Source organism: Halichoerus grypus, chromosome 10, assembly GCF_964656455.1.
Source record: "Halichoerus grypus chromosome 10, mHalGry1.hap1.1, whole genome shotgun sequence".
NCBI lineage: Eukaryota > Metazoa > Chordata > Mammalia > Carnivora > Phocidae > Halichoerus > Halichoerus grypus.
Window position 1 is genome coordinate 18,913,844 of NC_135721.1, and position 18,807 is coordinate 18,932,650.

General features: G+C 38.7%; 1 protein-coding gene across 9 annotated transcripts in view; it reads right to left on the reverse strand.

Moving 5' to 3' along the window:
- The window catches only part of ITSN2 (intersectin 2), a 135,890-nt gene that overhangs the window by 109,837 nt on the left and 7,246 nt on the right, over window positions 1-18,807 (reverse strand). The window contains exon 2 of one of the 9 annotated variants that reach the window (XM_078056030.1): window positions 12,583-12,693. The exons of the other annotated variants lie outside the window; for them this stretch is intronic. The gene's annotated coding sequence lies outside the window, so the exon portion shown is untranslated. The remainder of the gene's footprint in view (window positions 1-12,582; window positions 12,694-18,807) is intronic. 9 annotated transcript variants of the gene reach the window in all.

Sequence of the window (18,807 nt, forward strand, 5' to 3'; positions counted from 1 at the left end):
ATCAGTATAACCACCAAAAGTTAGTCACACCAACAAAAGACTGGTACATACATCCAATTTACTGATTTACAAAGAGAAATTTAATAGCCAAGAAAACTAACAGTACCTTTTCTTCCTATAAAGCAAACTATAACATCTACTAAATTTCAACCAGATCACTGTGTAGTGAGGGATGGGAGTCACCAGTGATTAGAATGCTTAATGACATCAGGCACTGACAGTCAGATACATTTATCTACACAACAAGAATAAGTCAAGGACTGCACAATAGGGATGGTTAAACCTCCAATAATGCTTTGAATGACACTGCCAATTTTACTCTTCTGACTCCCAGCTTTTCTGTATGCTACCACTATATACCATCCTCCCTCTTAAAGTATATGGCCTTTCTTTAGATGTTAATAAGCTTTAGTGTAGCTTCTGCACAGCAAAGAAAACCATCAACAAAACTAAAAAACAACCTACTGAATGGGAGAAGATATTTGTGAATGACATATCAGATAAAGGGTTAATATCCAAAATATATAAAGAACATATAAAACTCAATGCCCCAAAAACAAATAATCCATTTCTCCAAGGGAAAAAAAAAAAAAAAGGAAGACACAGAGATGGTCGACAGACACATGAAAAGATGCTCAACATCATTAATCATCAGGGAAATGCAAATCAAAATCACAATGAGATATCACCTCATGCCTGTCAGAACGGCTAAAATCAAAAACACAAGAAACAACAAGCATTGTTGAGGATGTGGAGAAAAAGGAACCCTTGTGCACTACTAGTAGGAATGCGAACTGGTGTAGACACTGTGGAAAACAGTATGGAGGTTCCTCAAAAAATTAAAAGTAGAATTATCATGTGATCCCATAATTCCACTACTGCATATTTACCCAAAGAATACGAAAACACTAATTTGAAAAGATAGATGCACCCCTATGTTTATTGCAGCATTATTTACAATAGCCAAATTATGGAAGCAGCCCAACTGTCCACTGATAGATAATGGATAAAGAAAATGTGGTATACATATAGAATGGAATATTACTCAGCCATAAAAAAGAATGAAATCTGGGGCACCTGGGTGGCTCAGTCGGTTAAGCCTCTGCCTTTGGCTCAGGTCATGATCTCAGGGTTCTGGGATCAAGCCCCGCATTTGGCTCTCTGCTCAGCAGCAAGTCTGCTTCTCCCTCTCCTTCTTCCTCTGTAATCTCTCTCGTACTCTCCTTCTCAAATAAATAATAATAAAAAAAGAATGAAATCTTGCCATTTGCAACAACATGGATGGATCTAGAGGGTATAATGCTAAGTGAAATAAGTCAGAGAAAGACAAATAACATAAAAAAAAGACAAACCAAAAAAACAGACTCTTAACTATAGAGAACAAACTGATGGCTACCAGAGGGAGGTGGTGGGGGAATGGGTGAACCAGGTGAAGGGGATTAAGAATATACTTATTATGGTGAATCACTATATTGTACACCTGAAACTAATATAACACTGTGTTAACTATACTGGAATTAAAAAAAAAAGCTTTATTGCAATGGAGCTTTAATTGTTACCACACTTAGACTTTACCCGTCACTATACTCTTCCTAGGCAGGAGGAAATTCCACCTATGTACAAGTTAGTTTTTTCTTCACTCCTTTCTCAAAAGGTAATATAAACTTCAGGTATTGGAGTTGTCTACTACACAGAAAAATAATATCTAAACATGGTGGGGTAGTCAAGAACTCACTTAACAGGGGATTAAGAACACTGGATTTGAACCTGTAGCTCACAAGGAGTTTTAAAAGGTTTTAAGGACAGGGATATAGATTTCACTTAAGACAATCAATGGTGAAGAAAAGACCAGAGCTGTACCAGGGAGATCAGTTAGGGAAGATATGAGATCAATAACTGGCACCTGATCTAAAATAGTGGCAGATGGAACAGAGCAGATGGGATGAACTGGAAAAATAAGGAAGGGTTTAAAACAGGTAGAACCCAGAAACTCTTTAGATATGAAGGATTATGAAGTAAAAGGAATCAAAGCGATGACTCCCAGAATTTGTTTGTGAGACTGGGTGAACTGTGGTGTCACCAGTTTTAAGAAAAAGTGAACACAGAGGAAGTCTCATAAAGTTATGACTGATACTTCCTCAATACAGAAATTCTACAAAAAAGTATAACACTTTTACTTCCCCAATTTTAAACTGTCATCAGTAATGTTAAACCAAAATAAGTCAACATGCCTGCAAAGAAACTTTACTTACAGATACACAGTAGCAAGTAGCAAGTAGCAAGACCTATTTTATTAAGTCTCTGAGACTAAGATAGTTTCACAATGTAGGAGAAAAATCCTCCAAAAGTATTACATGCAACACACTGTATAACTGCATAAAAGCATATGAATTACCAAAGACAGGTTGAGGAGAAAGCATGCACTTACCAAAGACAAAGTATAGGATCCCACAGTCACAAAGCCTTAATCAGTTAGATGTAGGTCTAAAATTTAAAGATTATCTATCTAGGACTTCTGGTTGGTCATTACATATTCTATGAATACAACAGAATGCCACATAATAGGTACTCAGTAATCATAGGTATAATTCTGAAATAAAACCAAAGAATGAATCAAATAATATAATGGGAAGGGAGGGCAAACCCCTGCAGTGAAGCTGAAGGTACTAATATTACAGAACTTTCTTTACCTGGTACAAGGGATTTAGCCCGCCATGCATGCAGGTATCATATTATTACATGGATGCATACATGTAACATCTGATTGTGGTAACATCTGACTATGGTAGTGCAATTTGTTAGAACCAATAAGCTTTTAAAGCATACTATTTCATATATGTTATGTTTATATCAATTCTCTCTGCCCTGCTGTCAAACAATTCTACTAATCTACTTGCAGAACAGTACTTGTACAAAGAAATAACTGAAATTTTGAAAAATTAGACACATTTTACACTTAAAAAATCAATTGTTTTACTTTATGTAATCATACTAGCTACCATTTAATAAGTGCTTACTATTAATGCGATACACTTCTATTAATCATCTACTATGTGTCATGCTCAATCCTGAGAATCTAATATGTTCCAGGTTGTGTACAAGGAACTTCAGAGGAGAAACAGAGGAGCTTGTAGAACATGCTTCCAGGTGCCAGACACTGCTAGACACCTTTGATAACACTAATAATGTTCCCAATTATCCCTGCAAGGCAGAGGATACTGTACTCATTTCACAGATGAAGAAACATAAAGGCTAAATTACTTGCCAATATTCACTAAGTGATGAAGCCAGGATGCAATCCCAAATCTAATTTTAAAGCCCACGAAATTCCCATGGGCTTTATATGCCGCTTCTTCTCTCAAATGGGGTTAATAATTAATGATGAATAGGGTCACAGCTTCCTGAAAGCAGCAGCTCAACTTAATGCTTCATTTGTAGGGGAGAAGGAAAACAAGCCAGAGATGTCTTCCAACATATAGGTCTATCACGTACATAAATTAGGGGACAGCTAATTATTTCTTTCCTCTTGGTATAACCCTCTCAGAGGAAGAAAAGGGTAATCAGTATCTCCCCAGTTACATGCCTGATGCCTGTTTCAGGTGTGTGTGATTGGAGTCAGCACCCAACAAACACCTGTCTCCATTCCTTTGAAGGGGTAACATGATGATGGGCAATCTTGGCAGTTTGCAGTTATCATATAATTAAAACACTGTGTTAATTACCTATGGCTTTAGAACATTCATGTGGGAAAAAAAAGAATATTCATGTGGAGCTTTCCCTGCACATTATAAATTAATGGAGAACTGGCACTGTTACCTTTTGAGACACCAAGAAAACACATGTGGTAGATAGCAGACCTAAGGCAAAGAAGAATCCTGCAAATTAATATAAAGCAAAGGCCACTTTAGAACATGGCAACTACATTCATACTAAGACAGAGAAAAGTAGAAATGCTTCACCAAGAGCAGGAAATCCTTCTTTAAGATCTAGAGGGGGGAAAATTATAGCCATTATAAGTTAAAAATAGCTCAATTAAGGTTGGATTTTTTGTCTGTCTAGAAGAACAGAATTTTAGAAGGAAACAATCACAGCACTTAGTTCAAAACCCTCAATTTTCAAGATGGGAAGACTGGGAGACTTGTAGGAGCTCACACAGCTAGTCAGTAGCAAAACCGGTCCCAGAAACCACATCTCATGTCCAATGCTCTGGACATAAGAGTTTCCCAACTTGCCTGACCATATCACCTGGGACACTTACTAATCCAGAGATTCCCAGGCACATCACTGGGAGATGGTGTGAATTAGGGCATGAACCTCCTAAAATGGTCTTATTGCCTTGAGACCTTCCACAGAGCTCCTAGTTTTCTTCCAAAACACCTACTAATGCCCTTCGCCTTCTTAAATTACTTCACAATTACAAGTTCAAGCCCAAACTTGTTAGTGTGAAACATGGTATGAAATATGATTCAGAACCTTAGCTCAATCTACTTTACCACATTCATCTCTAGACACGTCCCCTTGATTCAGATGTCCTAAGTACATCAGCTTTTTTTTCTTTTAAACAGTGATGCTTTTTTCACTCCTCTATTTCTTTGTGAAGAGCTGTTCCCTCTGTCACATTCACCACACTTTCTTCTCATTCTTCAACTCCCAACTCAACGGACACCTCTTATTTGAGAGACTTGCGTCCTCCCAGTTAGTCACTGTCTCCTATGTTGTCCACAACACTTGTGCATCCCACAGTAACTTCATTTATCATACTGTATTTCAACTGCACATGTTTCACTTGCTCTGGGCAGAGACTTTTTTTTTTTTTTTAGGCCTAGTGCGTAAACCAGACCTCCCAGAGAAAATGTTCAATAAAGATTTGCTGAGCAAATGAATCGGGTAAATGAGTAGTATGGGTAAGACAAACAAAAATGAAGCAAGGGAAGCATGGAGCGAGGCACTGTGGAACCGAATATACAGAAAAGAAACTCCAAATGACTTCCTTGAAACCCTGCAGGCACCAAAGCTCTGGATTTTAGACCAAATTATCCTTTGCAACGTGGCCCTTCCATAACTATTTTTAAGTATTTTAAGTATACTTCCAGAGATAAAGTTTTATGGCCTGTTGAATTCTGAAGTTTTTACATTGGGATAGAAAGACTTAGGTTTTTCAATTATACTTATCATGTTCATTAAACATTGTTTAGCTTAAATAAATTTGACCGAAGGTCTGACATTCAAAAACAAGATAATGTTCCTGAAGGCCTATCTTAAAAAACTTTCTCCAGTGCCTCCTCCACTTCATGTGCTATGTACACAGAGCCAACTCTCCAAACTTACTGATGAGTTGGAGAAAACGTTCCTTCCTCATCTGATTCCTAAGGAGATCAAGGTTGGTCTCATGAGAGAATGACTGAGGCAAAATTACCTACTTCTTTACAGTTTCTGCAGGAAGAGGAGATTTACAGTGTATATATATATTCTCTACATCTGTTCCCTATCTAGCCATCCCTTCTTTCATTCATCCATTTGTTTATTTATCAAACATTAACTGTCACTATAATAAAAGGATCTGAAGAATGTTATAAGAACCCAGAGGACAGAACTACCACTACTTGGGAGGTAAGTTAAACTCTAGGGCACGTATCACAAAGGAGGCAGTATTTGTGTAAGAACGATCTAACATGATCATGATGGCAAAGTAAGTGGGTTCCATGCATCCTCAGAGTGAAAGCCATTGTATAGGCGTGTGGACAGGCACTGACAGAGAGAAAGGAAAAGTGCCTGAATCTAGAGGAAGGACTGTTTAAAAGGGAAGCACACAGCCAGTATCACAGTAGAGCCTCTCCTATTCAAAGACGGCGTGATTTGAGAGCCGTGCGATTTCAAAGAACTCACTTAATTTTTTAAAGAAGATTTTATTTATTTATTTGACAGAGAGAGAGAGAGAGAGATCACAAGTAGGCAGATAGGCAGAGCGAGAGGGAGAAGCAGGCTCCCTGCCTGACCCTGGGATCATGACCTGAGCCAAAGGCAGACACTTAACTGACTGAGCCACCCAGGCGCCCCAGAACTCATTTAATTTTAATTGTTAAAAGAGACCTTAAGAAACCCAATAGTTTTAAATTTTGCTCCTTGCAGTTCTAGAAATTTCAAAGAAATACAACAGATGTGGAGTATGGAAGAGGAATGGAGGGTTGGAAGAGGATACCAAGTTCAGTGAAAGTAGCTCTGTTTTTGTTTTACATACTGAGGCTTCTCTATAATATTTTATCTGATGATTTTTTTAAAGAATTAAACAGCATACTGAATTCCATCCCCTTTATTTTAGAAACAATTAAAGAGAAGCCAAAGAGATTAACTTGCCAAGATCACACAATTTAGGGAACAAAGTATGTCATGCTATTGATTTTGAATTTCACTGTGCAAGTCATGGAGAGCCAGTATTTATTCGAGATAGACACCCAGATTTGGTAGTCACCAGGGACTGGAATAGTTGTCATCATATCAGTGAGTGACTTTATCCAGGGAAAGCACATATAAGACACAAGAGAAGAACCTGATCTTTAAAGAGCAGAGGAAGAGAATTCTGACAAACAATATAGGAACTGAACTGGACTTGAGTATCCTAAGACAGGGACACCAGTTGTGACTGACTGGCATACTCCAGATGGTGAGAATTTGAACTTGGACAATAGAGAAGAGGCATTTCCGAGCTAGAATAGACAGCATTTTCTGATCAGCTAAATGCTGTTGATCAAAGAAGAGCATCAAGATAAGTTTCTATCTTGGGTGACTGTAGAGTGGTAATACTAACCAAGACAAAAGTTCTAAGAAAGTAGAAATTTGGATATTAGATTTGGGGGGTGAGCAACAAAATGTTCAGTTTTCAGCTTACCTAATCTGATGCACCTAGAAAGACATCTAGATGGAAATGTCTAAGAGATAGTAAGGATTCTGACCAGGCTGTGGACCTAGATTTGGTAGCTACCATGGACTGGGGATAGCTGTAAACAGGTCAGTGAATGACATTATCCACAAAAAGCATGTACAGGAGGACACAGGAGAAGAACGATCAGAACAGAGGTTGAGAAGAAGGAGAAATCAGAATATAGAGTAAAGAAAAGCATTTCAAGGAGATGATGGTCATAATTGTCAAATGTCACAGAAGTCAAGACTAAGCCATGAGTTTTGGCAATCTGTGCAGGGAACTGGCTGTAAGTCAAACTGAAGTAGACCCAGCAGTAAATCGGAGGAGAAGTGTAGGTGACTCAAGAAGTATGTTGTTAAAGGACAAAGGAAGAAAAGGGGGGTGGGGGGAGGAGAGATAGGAGGCTTCAGGAAAGAGGCAAGGTTATAAGGCTTTCCTTTTAGATGGGAGAACAAAACTATTTTTAGAAGAAAAGGGAGAGATTTAATTTCCAAAATGAGAAGGAAAGGAGGTTACCTAATAATGAAAGCTAGAGTTCAGAGAAAGTAGACAGCTCTAGAGTATAAAGCTAGAACATGGGGCACACATTTCTGGCTCTGGGAATATAGGACAAAACAGATAATAAGGATAAATAAAGACACATATAAGTTTGGAAGCAGAAGGAAAAGGAGTTGAGAAAGTACGTGTTTTCTTTGGGCCAGACAGTCCAAAGGGCAGGGCTGAAAACAAACTCTTGGATCTCCTGGGCCCCCAGGTGCCTAAGCACAAATTTCTCTTCTCTTCAAGCAACAAGAGAAGGTCACATGCAAATATGTTCCCATGAATCAACCAGGTATGTGCATTTCAGCTTGTGTTCAACTAGCTATGCCTTACACATGGAAACATTTGTTACATGAATAAATGTGGGAGAAAAACATTCTAGGCTGAGGTAAAGAGTGAAAAGCAGAGTGAAGAGTGTGGTCTGGAAAATAGGTGGCGGTTTATTCACATGAAATAGTGAAGAGCTTAACAATGCAAGGAACTATAACATTAGCTGTAAAAATGAGTATTATATTAATACCAACTGATAGAAATGTAAATTAGCACAACTCTTCTGGAAAGGAACCTGGAAATGGACTTATTTATAGCCTGCCTTCTTCCAAAAAGAATTAAAGCTCACACAAAAATACAAAAACATTAAATTAAAAAGTATATGGGTAAATGAAGGTAAATAGAAAATAAGTGATCAATTTCAACTTTTGCATATGTTTGACATTTTTCATAAATAAAAGTTGAAAAAGAACACTAGTGCATCTGACTTGACCACCGGCTCTCCCTCACTGTTGTCCCCTACAACCACCATGGCAATTCCTTAACTGCTTTCACACCTACCTCACCATCCCCTCTCCACCATTATTCCCATGCTTTCTGGTGAAGTCAAGTCATCCACACAGATGATCCTGCCCACATCCCGGCCTCCAAGTGTTTGACCCCTTGTATTCCAAATGTCTTATTCTCCATCTTATCTTAGCCAGGCACTCCCAGGTCACACCCTAGGCCTTGTTATCACGATGACTGCACTCCTCTGTAACCCACTACAAGCCTCCCACCCTCCCTTCACCAGAGCTTTGCTCAACAGCCCACTCTCTCTAGTTCCCAAACTCCAGCAATTCTTTAACTCTGCCAGGACCTACAATCTATTGGTCTTGGCAACTTTTCACTGTCTCTCATTCTTCCTTATGCCCTAACATCTCCTTCCTTAGGTCCTAATATCCCTCCTTACCCAAATTATAAGTCATTGTATGCATCCTCAAGTTCACCCTCCCCTCTTCCTGTATACTATGCATTTGGTAAAACCCCACTGCTATTTCACGGCCACACGAATGAAGATGCTGACTGGCATCACTTTAAACTCCTGACCACTAACTCCTGCCAGCCTGACAAGTCCATGTTTCCCTAGTCCATCTGCTCCGCCCTCCCACCCACGACCATTTCACACTTTCTCCCTCACTCTCCCAGACTCGTAACATGTGTCATAAAAACTTTTCATCCAGCTTGTCGCCTTTTGATTTGAAGGCATCTTTTACTATATCAACTTCTTTATTTTCATACCAAAATTTGTCAACCTTTTCTTTTATGACTGAGTATACAAATCAGGTTAATTTATCCAATAGAGAAAGGAACAAGAAAATAAATTTCAGAATACTACGCATGTGGCACAAACGATAATTTCAAGGCTACAGTAGATAGGTAATGTTTGTGATATAAAGTAAATTTTTAAAAAACACAAAATTCTAGAATATGGATGCAAATATTCAAAATTATATATGCGCATGTCAAGGATTAGAAGAAAACCTCTTAAGGGAAGGACCTTATCTTTGTGAAGCACCTAATAAGAGTTTGACAGGCTGTTTAATATACATTCACCAAATAATATTTATCACAGTTTTATTTGTAATAGCAAAAAACTTGAAACAACCCAAATACCTGAAAATAGGAGTATGGTTAATAAATCATAGTCTATCTACTAGATAAAAATAACACAGCCATTAATATTTATGAAAATCATGAAGTAACACAGAAAAAAATACCTTCCATGTAATAAGTAGACAAAAATCTATACTGACTACAATTATGTAAAAATTATGTATGTATGTGTTTAAGTATGTAAATAGATAGATAGTCTGACTAAAAAGCACTAATATGCTGGGGTGCACAGAGTGGCACAGTCTTGGTTTTGGCTCAGGTCCTGATCTCAGAGTCATGGGATCGAGCCTGGCATCCAGCTCTGCACTCAGCTAGGAGTCCGCTTGAGATTCTCTCTCCCTCTCCCTTTGCCCCTCCTGCTCAGCTCTCTCTCTCTCTAAACATTTTTTTTTAAAGCATTAATGTAAAAAAAAAAAAAAAAGCATTAATATGATGGGGCACCTGGGTGGCTCAGTCATTAGGCCATGACCTGCCTTCAGCTCAGGTCATGATCCCAGGGTCCCTGGATCGAGCCCCTGCATCGGGCTCCCTGCTCAGCGGGAAGCCTGCTTCTCCCTCTCCCACTCCCCCTGCTTGTCTTCCTGCTCTCACTATCTCTTTCTGACAAATAAATAAATAAAATCTTTAAAAAAAAAAGGCATTAATATGCTAAAAGTAGTTGACTTAGGTTGAAAGATGGACTGAATTTTTTTATTTTCCAAGTTTTGTTGTTGCTATTTTTTTTTAAATCTCATATAAACCACATACACCAAAATGTCAAGTAATTAAAAACAGACAATTTTCAGTAATTCAAAGAAGAGAAGTCTACGGTAAATTTACTTGTCTTTCAAAACCCAGTAATGCCTTCTATGGAGTTTTTTTTTCTGACACCAACTGGGTGTCCAACAATTCAATTCAATTCAGTTCTGACACTAACTACCTAGTGTGATGTAGTCCCCACGGGTTGAGGCTTCAGTCCCACAAGACTGCCCCCACTTCAGGCACTGGTCACTAGTCCTGGGCCATCTTCTGACCAGCTGGCTATAAATCAGAGGTTCCTATGATCCCCTCCTTGGGTTTGATAATTTGCTAGAAAAGCTCACAGAACTCAGAAAAAACAATTTATTTACGTTTACTGTTTTAATATAAAGGATACAATTCAGGACAGCCAAATGGAAGAGACATACTGGGCAAGGTATGGGGGGCAGGGCATGTCACCCTCCCAGCACAATACATTTACCAACCTGGATGCTCTCATTGTCCTAGAGCTTTTATAGAGCTCAATCTCTAGGGCCCACCTCCTCTTCCTGGAGGTCGATGGGTGGGGTGGAAAGTATCCTAATCCTGAGGCTATCTAGGGGTACCACTCTAAGCCTCATTAGTATACCTCAGGTGTGATAGGAAGGGGCTTATTATGAATAAAAGACACTCCTATCATTCAGGAAATTCCAAAGGTTTTAGGAGAACTGTGCCAGGAACCAGGGACAAAGACCAAATATATTTTTGTATTCTACTACACCATCTTTTAACACAACAGCAAATATGACCCAGAGCTTTGCTCTTGTCTATTATAAACAATATTAAGTAACAAGTCTGTTTTACCAAAAACATTTAACTAAAATTACCAATCCCTCGGGGTGCCTGGGTGGCTCAGTCGTTAAGCGTCTGCCTTCGGCTCAGGTCATGGTCCCAGGGTCCTGGGATCGAGCCCCGCATCGGGTTCTCTGCTCAGTGGGAAGCCTGCTTCTCCCTCTCCCACTCCCCCTGCTTGTGTTCCCTCTCTCACTGTGTCTCTGTCAAATAAATAAATCTTAAAAAAATAAAATAAAATAAAACAAAATTACCAATCTCTCAAACCCGGCTATGCTACATCTAGTGCTAAAAACTATAGAGAAAAGGTACACTCCTCCACACACACCCTACTGCAGAGGCCTAAAGAGACTGGCATCCAAAACCAAGGCCACACCCAGAAGGTCCTGAGTGGGAAGAGCTTCCACCTGTGACTGGTAGTTTCCAATCTCAACCCAAACACAAACAGAACAAGAGAGTAAAGAAAATGAAAGTAGTAGCCAATGGGTACAAAAGCAACCATCCATTTTCCTATTCTATCAGTCCAATTTAAGGTTGGTTTGTTTTTTTTAATATCAATATGTTTCAATTACTGGAAACTATGCTATCAATGCAGCAGAAAGAATGCTCTTAAATAGAACATCGTAATCTGAGAAAGCAAATATAAAATAATAAATGTATAACGAGGATTTTAAAAGCAAACTCCAAGTTCTGACAGGGAGAAATACTACCACAAAACAACAAGATAGAGATACTCTAATATGGAATTAGTCCCACTAAAACCAACAGTGTGTCCAGAAAATATCTATCTCTAACCAAAACAAGGTCTCACTTCCCTCAAATACTTCAAAAACACAAATTTACAAATTCTCTTCACCAATCTAAGTTCTTTAATTTTGAGGAGTCATGGACTTAAAAAAATCTGGCAAACCTATAGTTGCTCTTTCTGGAAAAAAACACGAATGTACAGAATGTAGCATACAGTTCCAAAGGCTTCAGACCCCTAAAGCCAATGTGAAGATTTTCAGAGGGTTCATGTTTTCCATAGCTAAGGCTCTTAATTATAAATACACTAATTCCCACGTTAAAAAGGTATACTATATTAGAGTGGGAAAGAATCCTTCCATTACGTATTCCATTCATTCTCAAACTATTCTAACCATGGCCCACCTAAGTGGGACAAGAGACCCAACCTAACCATCTGCTTCCATTTTCCAATAGAAAAATAACTCCATGATGAAGAAGTATACAATGCAACAGTTGCATAAGAGCAAAATGGGCAACAAAATTAAATCTAACATTGATTCTATAATTAATTAGTTAATTCAAGAATAGCAATTGGAACCACATCAAACTCAAGACAATACCAATGCTTGCACTGAAAACAGTATCTACATCTGAGTGGGGGTGTACCTTGTAGGAATTTTTCAATGCTGCCGAAGTATTGTGTAGCTAACAGGTTTCTTAATAGAAAACTAAATTAGAGCCCTCAGTAAGCTCTAGAAACTGGTTAATTTTAGTTTACGAACAGTAAATTTCAGTAATCCTTAGTAACTCAGATTATCAGTAAGTAGCCCACACTAACATAAAAAACAAAGACTATGGACACGAAATAACAGTAGCTCCTAAGAAATAAGAAAATAACTTACATTTTAGTGTCATATTCATCAGGAAAAGCCTGCTGACATAGCATGTGCCTGAACCATACTGGAGAAGCAGCATCGAATCCAAAAATTTTCAGCCATTCTTCCACTGTGACTCTGTGTAATAACATTCATTAGTAGTATAAAATCTAATCTAAAGGTATCCTTCCTACATTGCTGGTGGGAATGTAAAATGATTCAGCTGCTTTGGAAAACAATTTGGCAGTTTCTCAAAATGTTAAGCATAGTTTACCATATAACTCAGCATAGGTATGAACCCAAGAGAAACGAAAACCTAAACCTATGTCCTCGCAAAAATATGTACACAGATGCTCAGAACAGTATTCTTCATAATAGCCAAAAAGTGGAAACAACCCAAATGTCCATCCACTGATGAATGGATAAACCAACTGTGGTATATCCATACAATAGAATATTTAGCCATAAAAAGAAGTGAATTATTCATATATGCTATAACAAAGACACACCTTAAAAACTTTACGGTTGTGAAAGAAACCAATCACAAAAGACCACACATATTTTATGTTCCCATTTATATGAAATGTCCAGAATAGGCAAATTCATAGAGACAGAAAGTAGATTAGTAGTTGCCTAGGCCTGGGGGCGTAGGGAGGAATGGGAATGGCTGCTAATGGCTAAGGGGGTTCTTTTTTGGATGATGAAAATGTTCTAAAATTAGGGGTGCCTGGGTAGCTCAGTTGGTTAAGCATTTGCTTTCGGCTCAGGTCATGATCCCAGGGTCCTGGGTTAGAGCCCTGCACTGGACTCACTGCTTAGCAGGGTGTCTGCTTGTTCCTCTCCTGCTGCCCTTTCCCCCTTCTCCTCCTGCTCCCTCCCCCAACCCTCTCAAATAAATAAATAAATAAATAAATAAATCTTTTTAAAAAATGTTCTAAAATTAGTTGCCTGGGTGGCTCAGATGGTTAAGCGTCTGCCTTCAGCTCGGGTCATGATCCCAGCATCCTGGGATGGAGCCCCACATCAGGCTCCCTGCTCAGCCGGGAGCCTGCTTCTCCTCCCTCTACTGCTCCCCCTGCATGTACTCTTTCTTTCACTCTCTCTGTCAAATAAATAAATAAAATCTTCAAAAAAATGTTCTAAAATTAGATATTGGTGATGGCTGCACAATTCTGTGAATATAATAAAAACCACAGAATTGTAAATTTTAAAAGGGTGAATTTTATGGTATGAATTATATCTCAACAAACCTTTACATTAAATAAACCTAATCTCCTTCACATGGCATATGAGGCATTTTAGGGTTTATCCTCTGCCTATTTTTCTAGTGTTGGAATATGTTCCCACCTTTATCTCTGCCCCATCTTATTTCATTCCCCCCTCTCTGAACCTGTGGAACTACCTACCTCCTCAGTTGACACTTCCACTTACAAAAGCTTCCTTTGCCACATTCCCGTTTGATCTTGTATATATCTCCATAAACTACATACTCCCAGTATAATTAACTCTTATTTTCATGCAAACCACCTCCATGACACTGTGAACACCTATGAATGTCTCTTCATCTTCATATACCTAGTGTCCAGAAGTCAGCCATGTGACTGGCACTAAAATATCCTTTAAGAAACACAAATGCTTTGACTCTTGGAGGTCAGCATTCTTTCAACTGCAATGAGGACAAGAAGGCTGATAACTTGAACTCTGAAAATACGTCAGCCAACTTGTGTTTAAATCCCAGCACAGTTACTCCTTAGCTTTGTGGACTCCACATGATATAGCTTCAACTTCCTAACCTGTAAGTGTGGATAATTGTACCTAAATACCAGGTTGTTTTAAGGCTTAGGTATAATGTCTGTAAAGCATCTGGCACATAGAAGGTGCTCAGAAATGATGGCTATTACCACTATCATTTCAACATTATTTTTAACACAATAGTTACCTTGATTTCACTGAATTGGTACAACAAGCTAAAGTTGTACCAATTACTGATAAGAAGGACATATTTTTCTCACTTTATTTAATATCTGAGAAAAAGGTTACTGTTATTTCTATCTAAAGGCTTAGGGCTCAAATACACAAAATATGTTGAGACTTAAAAGCTTCAAAGAAGATAACTTTCCTATACAAACTTAGTTAATAGTTCTAGTTCTGCAACTTAGCATCTTCAGTTTAAGATGTTTAAATTATGTTTGAACTTTTATAAATGTTAAGTTTAGCCTACAAAGAATCAGCCAATACACCAAGCAGGTATAAAAGAACAGAAATGGTAAACTAATACTGAAATCATTACTACTCCAATAATACTGCAGATTTATATTAAATCAGTTTTAGAAGATCTAATCAACAACTCTGAACAAGACAATTCACCCACACAAAGGGGGTAAAAAAAACCACCTAAGAATAGCTTGTGACTCAGCCCGCACCGCTGTAAGGGGAAGGTGGGGAGAGCCGGCTACTTGGTCTGTTCGCTTTAGTCTCATATCAGGACTAAATACTGAAACAAAACTATTTACTTGCCTTGAATAAGAAGTAGAGAGGGAAAACATTCAGATAGATGCTTCACCTTCAAGTAAAATATCTCCTCTCTGAAAAAAAATAACTTTCTAAGTTCTAAAGTCACTCAAGAAAACCCAAAGGGAAAAATTAAGATTCATCTATATAAATATTTTAAACGTTTGTTGAAAACAAAATTTAAAGGTAAATGGGGAAAAACCAAAACAAATATGATAGTCAATATTTTTAATGTACAGAGAACTATTAAAATAGATAATGAAAACACTAAGACCTAAAATAGTTTTCCAAAGGGGAAATGAAACTGGGTAATAGATGTTAACATCATGAAAAAAACAAGGAAATGCAAATGAACTTTTGTTTCTCCAGAAAAACTTACTTAGAAAACAAAACAAAACAAAACAAAAACCTTGGCTAATTTGCAACAATGAGGAGGGAGCTAGAGCATATTATGCTAGGTGAAATAAGTCAGTCAGAGAAAGACAAATATCACATGATCTCACTCATATGTGGAATTTAAGAAAGAAAACAGATCAACATATGGGAAGGGGGAAAAAGGAGAGAGAAATAAGCCATAAGTGACTTTTTTTTTTTTTTTAGATTTTTATTTATCTGAAAGAGAGAGAGCATGAGGGGGAGGCGGACAGGCAGAGGGAGAGGGAGAGGGAGAAGCCAACTCCCCAACAAGCAGGGAGCCCAACACAGGATTCCATCCCATGACCCCGAGATCACAACCTGAGCAGAAGGCAGACGCTCAATAAGACACTCAAGGAGACGCTCAATGAATGAGCCATTCAGGCACCCCACCCTGCCATGAGAGAACAAACAGGGCTGAGGGAGGGAGGTGGGTGGGGGATGGGCTAGATGGGTGATGGGTATTAAGAAGGGCACTTGTTGTGGTGAGTACTGGGTGTTTTATGTAAGTGATGAAGCACTGAATCCTACTCCTGAAACCAAAATTGACTGTATGTATGTTAACTAAAATTTAAACAACAACAACAAAAAACCTTGACTAATACTCAGGGCTAGCAAAGGTGAGGGGAGTTGAGTGCTGCAGACATAACTCATGGGAATGCAAACTGGTATTGCTCTTCAGAAGACAATTTGAGAACATACAGCAAGAACCCTACCAACGTTCAGATCCAATAAGCCAACAATTTCACTTCTGGGAATCTGTCATAAGAAAATAATGATAAATGGAGGAAATGTGAAGATATTCACGTAATTAATAGTTACTATAGAAAGAAAAAACTGGAAGTAACATGAGTGCTCAACAATGGGGAATACACTGAACTAAGTATCAGGCTGCTACTTAAATCAAATATCAAATTCATAATGGTATCTAAATTATCTCTCCACAAACCTACTTTTAAAAACACAAGATCGGCTAAACCATGTAATAACATGGAAACTGGTTACGTTCTTATAATTTATGATGTAAATGTGTATCATTATGAAAATAATAATAGCAGCTAACAATCACTGAATACTTAGAAAATTCCAAGCCCGACACTTAGGTCTTCACATGTTATCATTGACATCATCATTATAACAGGGCCATCCTAGAAGGGTCTGATCCTCAGGGCCAGCCACCAACTGCAGGGTTGGCCCAAGATAAATTACACTCTGAAGAAGGCCTCATTGTAAACTATTTCATAGGTCCCTTGAGAATGTTAAAAAAAAAATTTTTGAAACTGAATTTTGTTTTAGAAAAGAAAGGTACAGGGGCGCCTGGGTGGCTCAGTCGTTAAGCGTCTGCCTTTGGCTCAGGTCATGATCCCAGGGTCCTGGGATCGAGCCCCGCATCAGTCTCCCTGCTCAGCAGGAAGCCTGCTTCTCCCTCTCCCACTCCCCCTGCTTGTGTTCCCTCTCTTGCTGTGTCTCTCTGTCAAATAAATAAAATCTTTAAAAAAAAAAAAGAAAGAAAGAAAAGAAAGGTACAATGCCTCAGACATGCCCCCTTCCCTCCAGGCACAGCCCAGGCAGCAGCCCCAGCTAACCTTACCAAAAGACAGGCCTGATTATTATTGTTACATTTATAAAGAATTTATTATGAAATGACCACACTAAACATATATTACCTCTTCATCCTCCTGACAACTCTAAGGGTATTATTATGAAATCTCCACTTTTTAAGGAAGGGTAAACCAAGGCTTAGTGAGAGTGTTACTCTCATAAAGCTAATAAAAAAAAGCCATGCTAGAACTAAAACTCCACTGAGCAAAAGCCATGTTATTATTATTTTTTAAAGATTTTATTTATTTGACAGAGAGAGAGACAGTGAGAGAGGGAACACAAGCAGGGGGAGTGGGAGAGGGAGAAGTAGGCTTCCCGCCGAGCAGGGAGCTCATGGGATCATGACCTGAGCCGAAGACAGACGCTTAATGACTGAGCCACCCAGGCGCCCCAAAAGCCATGTTATTCTTAACTACCATGTTGTATTATAAAACACGCACAATATATATGTAAATACAACAAAAAAGAAAGATAGGATGGGTAGGAGACACCAAAATGTGGTTGTTATTGGTTGTTGGACTTGGAATGACACTTTTTCTCCTACTTTTTTCCCCCTATTTTACAAAGTTTCTTTAATCAGCATGTATTGTTTTTACAATAAATATGTTACATAATGAGAAATAAAGTTAAATTGAAAGAGGAAAAGGATTTGGAAAAATATTTACATTAAATGACAAGTTATATTGTTAATAAAACTCAGAGCCCAGCAGTCTGTATACCTCAAAATTAAACTAGTAAATTGAGAGAAAAATGTTTCTTAACAAAATTAGAACAGAAACGTAATGAATGCTGGAGAGAGAAGGAACTGAGATCTCATCTGATGCACCAACAGCCAGGGAGAAGTGTGACTAGAACTGCAAGTCTCCAAAGACAACAGCTTCACAGTTGGTTCTCTCCCCTAAGGCTCTGACTTCTGGGAGAGGCTACCAGCGGGCCTACCCCACCAGTTCACCAAACTTCCCAGGGCATTTCAAAACCTTCCCAGGATTACATCAGGACCCTCCAACTTCCCCCATTACGCTGGAAAAAAGTGGGAAGTCAGAAGAGAAACTGAGCTAGAACGAAGAGATCTAGAAGGAAGATTCAAATATTCTGAACACCAAAAGAGGTATACTGGGCTGAAAGAGGGATTTTTCTCCTCAGGCTTTCCCAGAGGCAAGGTTAATAATCCTCAAAGTCACTCTAGGTAACTTGCTATTCCCAAAATGGGAAATTTCCAAGTCTGTTTTCATTCAATTTGTCTCTAGGTCCCTTCTTCCACACACCCCCCCCACCCCAACTGGCCTTCTAAGCCCAGTTCCATTATTACTTCCTCGGTGTAAATTTCTCCATTTTATATACTTGGGAGGTGGACTCCCTTCTTTATATCACCAACATCATCATGAGTAGCTTTAAATCAAATTGACAAATATCTACCAAGTCATCAGAAACGTAACACCCAGGGGCGCCTGGGTGGCTCAGCCGTTAAGCGTCTGCCTTCGGCTCAGGTCGTGATCTCAGGGTCCTGGGATCGAGCCCCGCATCGGGCTCCCGGCTCGGTGGGAAGCCTGCTTCTCCCTCTCCCACTCCCCCTGCTTGTGTTCCCTCTCTCGCTGTGTCTCTCTCTGTCAAATAAATAAATAAAATCTTTAAAAAAAAAAAAAAAAAAAAAGAAATGTAACACCTGGATAAGATGTATAAGAGCAGGGAATATAGAAGAGGAATAAGCCCAAAACTTAAGAATTT